This window comes from Ornithorhynchus anatinus, chromosome X4 (genome assembly GCF_004115215.2).
Source record: "Ornithorhynchus anatinus isolate Pmale09 chromosome X4, mOrnAna1.pri.v4, whole genome shotgun sequence".
NCBI lineage: Eukaryota > Metazoa > Chordata > Mammalia > Monotremata > Ornithorhynchidae > Ornithorhynchus > Ornithorhynchus anatinus.
In genome coordinates, this window is record NC_041752.1 from 5,259,530 (window position 1) to 5,270,409 (window position 10,880).

Below are 10,880 nucleotides of genomic sequence, written 5' to 3' on the forward strand. Positions count from 1 at the left end.
TTCTCCTTCCCCTCGGACTGTGAGCCCCACGTGGGACAGGGGCTGGGCCCAACCTCACGACCCTGTACTTTCCCCAGCGCTTAGTGCGGTGCCTGACGCATAGTAAGCGCTTAACGAACACCACTATCATTATGACCGTCGTCACTAGTCTTTGCGATGGTTTTCATTAAGGGCTTACGGCCTACAGAGGTCACGGGTTCTAATCCCCGCTCCGCCGCTAGTCAGCTGTGTGACCTTGGACGAGTCCCTTAACTTCTCCGCGCCTCAGTGGCCTCATCTGTCAAATGGGGATGAAGACTGGGAGCCCCACGTGGGACCGCCTGATCGCCTTGTACGTCCCCCAGCGCTTAGAACAGTGCACGTAGTGAGCGCTCAACAGATTCCGCCATTTCGTTTTATTTATTTAATACTCAGTTCTGGGGAAAAAGGAAATTGGACAAGGTCCCCAGCCCCCAAGGGGTCAACCGAGCAGTCAGAGAACCTGGGTTCTAATCCTGGTGCCACCCCGTGTCTGCCGTGTGACCCTGGCCAAGTCACTTAACTCCTCTGTGCCTGTTACCGCCTCGGTAGAACGGGAATTAAAACTGGGAGCGCTACGTGGGACGGGGAAGGTGTCCACCCTGATTGCGCTCTACCTGCCCGAGGGCTTAGCGGAGTGCCTAGCACGTACTTAATAACCGCCCCGAAAACTCAGCGTGGCTCAGTGGAAAGAGCACGGGCCGGGGAGTCGGAAGTCACGGGTTCAAATCCCGGCTCCGCCGCCCGTCAGCCGTGTGACTTCGGGCGAGTCGCTTGACCTCCCCGGGCCTCGGGGACCTCGTCTGCAAAATGGGGATGAAGACCGCGAGCCCCACGGGGGACAACCCGATCGCCTTGTATCCCCCCAGCGCTTAGAGCAGGGCTCCGCACGTAGTGAGCGCTTGACAAACGCCAACATTATTACCAAAGAAGGGCGCACGATCTAAGAACAAGGGGGCGGGGAGAGGGGCAGCGCGACACCGGGAGGGACGGAACGCTAAAAACGTGCAAACGATATAGGAGGCGAGGACCACAGGAGGGACCGGACACCGTGTCCGGAGGAGCAGTGTTTCCGGCAAGGTGTCCGTCGATCGCCTCGGCACGTCCCGAGGGACGAGGAGGCCTCGCTCTGCCACTGCCTCTCACCCTCCTGCCTGGAGGAGCGGGGGACGGCGGGCGTCCCGGCGAGGCCGGGGGAAAGAGCTGGCCTCCCTCCCTGTCCATCCTGTCATTCTCCCGTCCGGAGAAGCTGGGAGTCCGGGGGGCGGTGGGAGGGAGAGGCCGGATTCCCCCGCTGCGGATCTAGTAGCTCTCGGCTGGAGTGGCGGGGCGGGGGGGGGGGGGGGGGGGGCGGCGGCGACGGGGCCGCTCGCCATCTCTGCCTTCACCGTTCGAAGCTCTTCCTCCCCTCGCGCTCACCCGCCGGCCCCCGGCCCGCCCGGCCCCAGCCCTCCGGCCACCCACGGGGCCCGGAGTAACTCTGGTCGGGGGAACGGTTTTGAGGCCCGAGACGGCCCGCGACGGAGCGGGGCCCGGGCGAGGTTGGAACGGGGCTGGCGATGGGGAGCCCAGTGGGGAGGGGATCCAGTGCAGGCCTCTCCTGACTTCTGAGGCTCCAAGAGGAGAGGAATCTGCTCCTCTTGGACGATGCCGGCGGAGAGCCCGATTGGCCTGTCTCGCCACCGACCTCGCACCCCCGTCCCGCCTCCGGCCCGGGACTCCCTCCCGCTTCACCCGCTTCAGATTTCCCCTCTCCCCCCCCTCCTCAAGCCTTTACTAGAGACCCTTCCCAACTAAGCCCTCACTCCTCCCACTCCCGTCTCCCGTCCGGGAAGCCGCACCCTTCGTCCACCCCACCCTCGTCCCCGCGGCACCCGAACGTCCTTCCCCCGGCCTGGACTCTAACTTCCCGGTGCGGCGGGGAAATGATCTACCGGCTCCGATATACCGTCCTCTCCCGAGCCTCCGGGACGGCGCTCGGCTCTCCCCGGCTCTCAGGACGGCGCTCCGCGCGGCGTACCCGCGAGCGACCGATCGGCCGGTCAGCGACCGATCGGCCGGTCGTCGACCGACCGGGACTGACCGGGGGTTTCCGTCTCCAGAACGGAGAGGCTGAGCGGGAGAGAGGAGGTTGGGCGTTCCGGCCACGGCGGACGACGGAGGCGCCAGGAAGCGAGGGGTCGGCACCTGCCCGGTCCCTCGTCCGGGAGTCCGTCGCGTCGCCCTCTCCCCGTCGCTCAGCACGGTGCTCCGCACGGAGGTGGTGCTCAATAAATACCCCCGACGGACCGGCGGATTGACTGAGTCCGGTCGCGGCCCCGATCCGGAACCTCGGCAGAGGCGGCGCGGCCTGGCAGCGGCCTAGTGGTGACGGTCACGGCTCTCGGTGAGCGATAACTACGTGCCAAACACTGCTCTGAGCACTGGCGCGGCTACAGGTCAATCAGGCGGGAGACAGTCCCTGTCCCGCACGGGGCTCCCGCTCTTAATCCCCGTCTTTTACAGGCGAGGTAACCGAGGCACAGAGAAGCTTAGTGACTTGCCCGCTGTCACACGGCAGACACGTGGTGGGGGGAGGATTAGAACTCGGGTCCCGCTGACCCCCCAGCCCTATTCTTCAATACCGATCACGGTATCCGTTAAGCGCTCACCTCGTGCCGGGCACCGTACCGAGCAGTGGGTCGCCCGGCGGCAGGTTGGGTCGGACACAGTCCCCGTCCCGCACGGGGCTCACGGTCCTAAGCCCCGTTTTCCAGATGAGGGAACTGAGGCACAGAGAAGTCAAGCGACTCGCCCGAGGCCACGCGGCAGACGGGCGGAGGAGCCGGGATTGGCACCCGTGACCCGCTGACTCTCAGCTCAAGCCAAGGTGATCCCAGCAGAAGAACCGCGGGCTAGCGGGGAGAGTGTGGGCCTGCAAGTCAGAAGGAGCTGGGTTCTAATCCACCTGTCCGTGACCTCGGGCAAGTCACTTCACTCCTCTCCGCCTCAGTCCCCTCATCTATAAAATGGCGATCGAGACCGCAAGCCCCACAGAGAAGCGGCGTGGCTCCGTGGCGAGAGCCCGGGCTGGGGAGGCACAGGTCACGGGTGCGAAGCCCCGCTCGGCCACTTGGCAGCTGCGTGACCGTGGGCGGGTCGCTTCACTTCTCCGGGCCTCAGCGACCTGGTCTGTCAAATGGGGATGAAGACCGTGAGCCTCGCGTGGGACAAACCGAGGACCCCATCAATCTCCCCCGGCGCTTAGAACGGTGCTCGGCACATAGGAAGCGCTTAACAAATACCAACGTTATTATTAATGCCTGTTACGTACCAAGTGCCGGGATGGATCCAAGCGAAGCGGGGTGAACAGTCCCTGGCCCACGTGGGGCTCCCAGTCCTCAATCCCCATTTGCCAGATGAGGTCACTGAGACACGGAGAAGTGAAGCGACGCTCACCCAGCAGTCGATTGGCGCAGTCGGAATCAGAACCCGGGGCCTCCTCACTGCCAGGTGGGTGCTCGATCCACCGGGCCAGGCTGCTTCTCTGAGAAGCAGCGTGGCTCAGTGGCGAGAGCCCGGGCTTGGGAGTCAGGGGTCATGGGTTCGAATCCCGGCTCGGCCATTCGGCAGCTGGGTGACTGTGGGCGAGTCACTTCGCTTCTCTGGGGCTCGGTTCCCTCATCTGTCAAATGGGGACGAAGACTGTGAGTCTCACCTGGGACCGCCCGATGAGCCTGTATCTCCCCCAGCGCTCAGAACAGGGCTCTGCACGTAGTAAGCGCTTAACAAATACCAACATTATTATTATTATTATTGTTAGGTGGGGGTGGGGAGCATCCCCGGGCCCGGAGTCGGCCGAGCTTTGGGCCAGACTGGGGGGCGGGGAGGGTGACCCCGGGAACGGACGGCTTTTGTCCTCCGTCCCTACGACCTCGGCCCCTCCGAACTGCCCCTCCCCTCGGGGCGGCCAAAGTGCCAGGTCAGGCTGTTTTCCTGCAGCGTGGCTGCAGGTCGGTGGCCTTCCCCGGGCTTCGGTTCGAATCCCGGCTCGGCCACTCGGCAGCTGGGTGACTGTGGGCCAGTCACCTCACTCCTCCGGGCCTCAGTGCCCTCCTCTGTCAAATGGGGATGAAGACCGGAAGCCTCACGTGGGACCACCTCGTTCCCCTGCATCTCCCCCGGCGCTTAGAACGGCGCTCTGCACCTAGTAAACGCTGAACAGATACCGACATTAAGCAGCGCGGCTCGGTGGCAAGAGCCCGGGCTTGGGAGGCAGAGGTCATGGGTTCGAATCCCGGCTCGGCCCCTTGGCGGCTGGGTGAGTGTGGGCCAGTCACTTCACTCCTCTGGGCCTCAGCGACCTCATCTGGCAAATGGGGATGAAGACTGGGAGCCTCACGTGGGACGACCTCGTTCCCCTGTATCTCCCCCGGCGCTTAGAACGGTGCTCGGCACGTAGTAGGCGCTTCACAAATACCGACGTTATTATTATTTTGTCCGGGCCGAGCCGGGCCCGGGCCCTGAGGAATGGACCTGGTCTCTTCCTGCTGCCTCCTGCGGCCCCGCCATCCATCCATCCATCCGTCCGTCCGTCCGTCCGTCCGTCCGTCCGAGAGTATTTATTGAGCGCTTACTACGTGCAGAGCACTGGACTTAGCGCTTGGAAGGTACAATTCGGCAACAGACAGAGACCATCCCTGCCCACTGAGGGGCTCGCAGTCTAATCGGGGGAGACGGACGGACAGAAACAAGACCACGTAATCACGATAGAGTTAATCCACCAGGGCGGGCGACGCGGCCCGGCCGGACCCGGGAGAGGGGAGCCAACGCGGACGGTCGGGGACCGTCTCCCCTTCCTCCGGCCTTCGGTCCCGGCCCGTCTTCCTCCGAGAGGTTTCGAGGGGCTGGGCTTCTCACACTCGGCTCCTCCGGCGCCGCTAACCTCGCTGGGCGCCGACCCCTCTCCCACATCCTGCCTCCTCAAATCCGCCGACGCCTCTCCCCTTCTTCAAGGCCTTCCCGAAGGCCCGTCTCCTCCGGGAGGCCTTCCCCGACTAAGCCCCCTTTGCCTCTTCCCCCGCTGCCTTCTGCATCACCCTCACTCGCCCCCTTTCTTCTTCCCCCCTCCAGCCCCACACCACTCACGTCAGGATCGGTCATTTATTTATATTAATGCCGGTCTCCCCCGCCCAGACTATGAGCCCGCTGTGGGCAGGGAATATATCCGTTCGTTGTTGCGTCGTACTCTCCCAGAAGCTTAGTACGGCGCTCGGCACACGGTAAGTGCTCAAGAGATACGACTGGATGAACGGAGGGATGCCGGAATGCTGCGGCTCAGAAGCCGGGAGGCCCGACGTCCTTCCGGAATCCTTCCCGAGGGAGAGTCCTTCCCGAGGCAGGGCTGGCTCTCCCAAATGCCAATTTCCCAGGCCCGGGACGGCAGCTGCGGCCCGTCGGCCCTTCCAAATAAGAGGGCAGGCTGGCCTACCGGAGAGAGGCCGGGCCTTGGAGTCTGAGACCTGGAGACCGGGCCTGGGCGTCTGTTAGTTCCCTTGTTAGTTAGTTGGGCTACGATATTTCTTCTCCCCCTTCCCTCTCCTGTGAGTCCCACGAGGGGGAAGACCCGTCGACTGTATCCACCCCAGCGTTTAGCCCAACGATTCCAGCTCGCTCAGGGGCCCCGTGACGCCCCGACCCCCAGGACGGCACCGGGTCCCGAGACTCCCCGGGGTGACCAGCTAGCGGAGGGCGTTTCTGCCTCCCCTCGGGAGCCGACGACTTCGCAGAGGCCCAGGTGGACGAACCGGTTATATCGTGTCCGGTTTCCTGCCGGGCCGGGAACGTTCTCTTCCCTCCTCCCCCGGGACACCGACACGGCCGCCCTCCGCCCGATCTCCGCTACTAGCCATCGCCCCGCTCTTGCTCAACCGTGGAGACCGGGAAGTGTTCCGGGTCAGAGCTGGTACCGGCCCGAGGGTGGGGGGGTGGGGGGGGGGCCTTCCCTATCCTTTGTCCTCCCTCCCCTCCTGAGGAGACTCCTGGTCTCGGGCGGACGCTGCGAGCTGAAGGTTCTGGCTTGGCTACATAGGCCTGGTGAGGCCTGTGTATATACACACACCGAAACGAGAAAAGAGGCATAAAGAAGTAGCATTTAAGTTTCAGAATCCAAACAGAAATCGACAGTTACTGGGGCTTTCCAGCGTCTCGCCGGATCGCGTACGCCCCGTTAGTCCGTCCCCAAGGTTCCGGGTATCCCGCTCTCACCCTGGGGCCCCCCTTCTTCAGGCCGGGTCCCATCCACCTCTCATCTTCCTCTCCCTGAGCTGGGAGGTGGCGGGAGAAGACGTCTCGGGGCGCGGAAGGCACCCCGCGGGCAGTGGCGGTCTGATGGCGTCGATCGAGGGATGGTCGGGGGAGCTCTCCTTGGGCTCCCTCCCTCATCGCTTAGCTATCTTTGGTCGAAAGCAGGGGTCTAACGGCAGCTTCCGAGGTAAGGGGCGGGGGGGGTCCCGGTGGAATCCCGGCAGGGGTGGGGGGAAGAGGGAGGGAGGGTCCTGTCCGTTAAAGCGCCCCTGCCCCTCCCCATTCGACGGATGTGAAAACGAAGGTCCGGGAAGATTAAGGATCCAGGCCGGGGTCACCCAACCGATCCCTGGCAGAGCAGCGATGGGAATCCGGGCCCGTTCTAAAGCTTCCGGGGGGCTGGGGGGAATCAATCGATCAATCAGTCCTTGAGTTGAGTTCATACTGGGTGCAGAGCATTGAACCAAGGGCTTGAGAGAGTACAGTGTAACAGAGTCGGTAGACACCTTACCCGCCCCCAACCAGGTTACAGTCTAGAGGGTCGCAGACATTTAATTATAAATAAATGAATGAATTACAGACACAGACCTAAGTGCCGAGGGGGCGCGGAGCCGGATGGCGGGAGCAGGTCGGGGCAACGCGGGCCCGGCTCCTGTCCTCTCCCATTCTTCCCCATCCCTGCAGACCACACCACTCCCCTCCCCATCTCACCGGCCCGTCATCCTGACCTTATCCGTGACTCATCTCTCTCGTTCCATCCGACTGTTCAATCTGTCACTAAATCCCGTTGGATCTCCATCAAAACTGCTAAAATCCCGCCCTTTCCTCTCCAACCCAGCCGCTACTGTGCCCATCCAAGTACTCATCCTAATCCGGCCTCGACCACTGCCTTGCTGACCTCCCGGCCTCCCGCCTCTCCCCACTCCAATCCATACTTGGCTCTGCTGTCCGGATCGTTCTTCTACGGAAACGCTCGGTCCGTGTCTCCCCGCTCCTCGAGGCCCTCCGACGGCTGCCCGTCCACCTCCGCGGCAGGGAGAAACTCCTCACCGTCGGCTCTGAAGCACTCGATCAGCTCGCCCCGTCCCACCTCACCTCGCTAATCTCCTCCCCCGGCCCAGCCCGCACGCTTCGCTCCTCTAGCTCCAGTTTACGAACGGCGCCGCCGTCTCTATCCCTGCCCCCTTTCCCACGCCCTTCCACTGGTCTGGAACTCCCTCCCCGTCCGTATACCCCGGCCCGCCGCCGTCTCCAACCTCAAAGCGTTATTAAGGTCACATCATCCCGGCCGAGCCCTCTTCTCCCAGCTCGCTCTCGCTTCTCCGTTGTCTACGCTCTCCATCTGCGACCTCTGGATATTTGCCCCACTCCCGACCCCGCAGCGCCTCAGTAGGTGTCTTTAAATTATGTATCACGTTATTTATTCATATTAACGCCTGTCTGCCCCTCTAGACCCCTCTAGCTTGTCGTGGGCAGGGGATTCTACCAATTCTGCTGTGTTGTGCTCAGTAACGAAGCCCCCCTTTCCCTCCGCTCCTCCTCCCTTCCCCGTCGCCCCGACTCCCTCCCTCTGCTCTACCCCTCTCCCCGCCCCACGGCACTTGTTCAGATTTATCATTCCATTTATCTTATTAACGACGTGAACAGATCCATCATTCTATTTATCCGCATTTATTTTATCGTTCTATTTATCTGCATCGATGCTATCGATGCCCGTTTACTTGCTCGGATGTCCGTCTCCCCCCTTCTGGACCGTGAGCCCGCTGTGGGCAGGGACTGTCTCTCTCTGCCGCTGAATCGTCCTTTCCAAGGGCTTAGTACGGTGCCCTGCACCCGGTAAGCGCTCAGTAAATACGACCCAACGACCGCGGGGAAAGCTCCGAAGGTGGGGAGAGCAATCGTCCGTCCGATACGAAGAAGGAGGGCGTTCCGGGCCAGAGGGCGGGACGCGGGCGAGAGGTCGGCGGCGAGGCAGGCGGGAGGGACGGGGAGAAAGCGGGCGTTAGAAGAGCGGGGTGTGAGGGCCGGGCCGGAGCAGGAGAGTAGCGAGGCGAGGTGGGAGGGGACGCGGTGGTGGGGTCTTTTATAGAGGGGAGTGGGATGATCGATACTTCGTCTCTCTTCCCCTCTTCGAAGCCCTCCTGAGAGCTCACCTCCTCCAAGAGGCCTTCCCGGACCGAGCCACCCCCTCTTCCCTCTGCTCCCCCCCTTCCCCTCCCCTCAGCACCGTGCTCCTGTGTATGTATTATTTATTACCCTCTTTATTTGGTTAATGAGGGGCACATCCCCTTGATCCTATTGATCTTGATGCTGTGGTCTTGTTTTCGTTTTGTTCCGTTTCGCTTTGCGGTCTCCCCGCCGCCCCCCCCCCCCCCCCCCCCCGGTTAGACCGCGAGCCCGTCGTTGGGCAGGGATGGTCTCTCTCTGTTGCCGAATTGTCCATTCCAAGCGCTTAGTCCAGTGCTCTGCACATAGTAAGCGCTCCATAAATGCTATCGAATGAACGAATAATAATAATAACGATGTTGGGATTTGTTAAGCGTACACCGTTCTAAGCGCTGGGGTAGACACGGGGGAATCAGGTCGTCCCACGTGGGGCTCACAGTCTTCATCCCCATTTTACAGATGAGGGAACTGAGGCACAGAGAAGCGAAGTGACTTGCCCGCAGTCACACGGCCGACAAACGGCAGGGCGGGGATTCGAACCCATGACCTCTGACTCCGAAGCCCGTGCTCTTTCCGCAGAGCCACGCCGCTTCTCCCGAATACTTCCCCCACGCCTAATGTTATCACCATCACCACCGCCGCCGCTAACTGGGACGACTGTCAGCATTATCGAGTGGATGGCGCACAGGCCTGGGAGTCAGAAGGTCACGGGTTCTAATCCCGCCTCGGCCACTTGTCAGCTGGGTGACCTTGAGCAAGTCACTTTGCTTCTCTATGGCTCAGTTACCTCATCTGGAAAATGGGGATTGAGACCGTGAGCCCCACGCGAGCCGGGGGCTGTGTCATTCGTTCATTCAATAGTATTTATCGAGCGCTTACTATGTGCAGAGCACTGTACTAAGCGCTTGGAATGAACAAGTCGGCAACAGATAGAGACGGTCCCTGCCGTTCGACGGGCTTACGGTCTGATCGGGGGAGACGGACGGACGAGAACGATGGCAATGAACAGTAAAGTGTCCAGACCTATTTGCTTCTATCCACCCCAGCGCTGGGAACAGTGATAAAAAATGGCGGCGTTTGTTAAGCGCTTACTATGCGCAGAGCGCTGTCCTAAGCGCCGGGGGATACGAGGTGATCGGGCGGTCCCACGTGGGGCTCGCGGTTTTCATCCCCATTTTCCAGATGAGGTCACCGAGGCCCAGAGAAGTGAAGTGACTGGCCCAAAGTCACACGGCTGGCGAGTGGCCGAGCCGGGATCAGAACCCACGACCTCCGACTCCCAAGCCCGGGCTCTTTCCGCTGAGCCACGCTGTGATGATGATGGTATTTGTCAAGCACTTACTATGTGCAGAGCACTGTTCTAAGCGCTGGGGGTGGGGGGGGAGGGGGATGCGAGGTGATCAGGCGGTCCCACGTGGGGCTCACGGTTTTAATCCCCATTTTCCAGATGAGGGAACTGAAGCCCAGAGAAGTTAGGCGACTTGCCCGAAGTCACACAGCTGACGATCGGCGGAGCCGGGATTAGAACCCACGACCTCTGACCCCCCCCCCCAAGCCCGGGCTCTTTCCACTGAGCCGTGCTGCTTGGCACAGAGTAAGCGCTTACCAGATCCCACGGTTATTTCTAAATATTACTATTGATAGCAGTACACCCATGAACTAAGTACTGAGGTAGACACATGACCATCACATCCCACGGGAGACTAACAGAGTAAGTAGGAGGGAGACGAGGTATCGAATCCCCATTTTGGAGACGATGAGGAAACCGAGGCACAGAGAAATTAAGCGACTCTCCCAAGATCCCACAGCAGGTAGGCGGCGGAACGGAGTTTAGAGTCCGGGCCTCTAAGGCCCAGGGCCGTGCTCTTTAGCTGCCTCGCACGCCGCTGAAACGACCGACAATCCCAACGTCGGTATCTGTTAGGCGCTTACTATGTGCAGAGCGCCGTCCTAAGCGCCGGGGGAGATACGGGGTCATCGGGTTGTCCCACGCGAGGCTCACGGTTAATCCCCGTCTTCCAGATGAGGTCACCGAGGCCCAGAGCCGGGATTCGAACCCGCGCCCTCTGACTCCCCAGCCCGGGTTCTTTCCACCGAGCCGGGCCGCTTCACGGCGACGACATCTTTTGGGCGCTCTGTGTGCGCCACGGCACCGTGCTAAGCACCGGGGCAGATGGAGACGATCGGGTCAGAGCCGGTCACGCGAGGCGCACGGGCCGAAAGGGGATGGGATCGCCTGGCCGCCGGGTAGGGGTCGCCTGGAGAGCGGAGGGTGGGATGTGAGTGGCGAAAGGGATCCGTCACCCGCTTCCTCACTGAGCAGCCCGAGAGTAGGAAAAGAGCTCTGGGGCGGGAGGGGAATCTCCCTTCCGCTCCCCCCGCCCCGTGCCCCCACCTCGACCCCAGCTCCT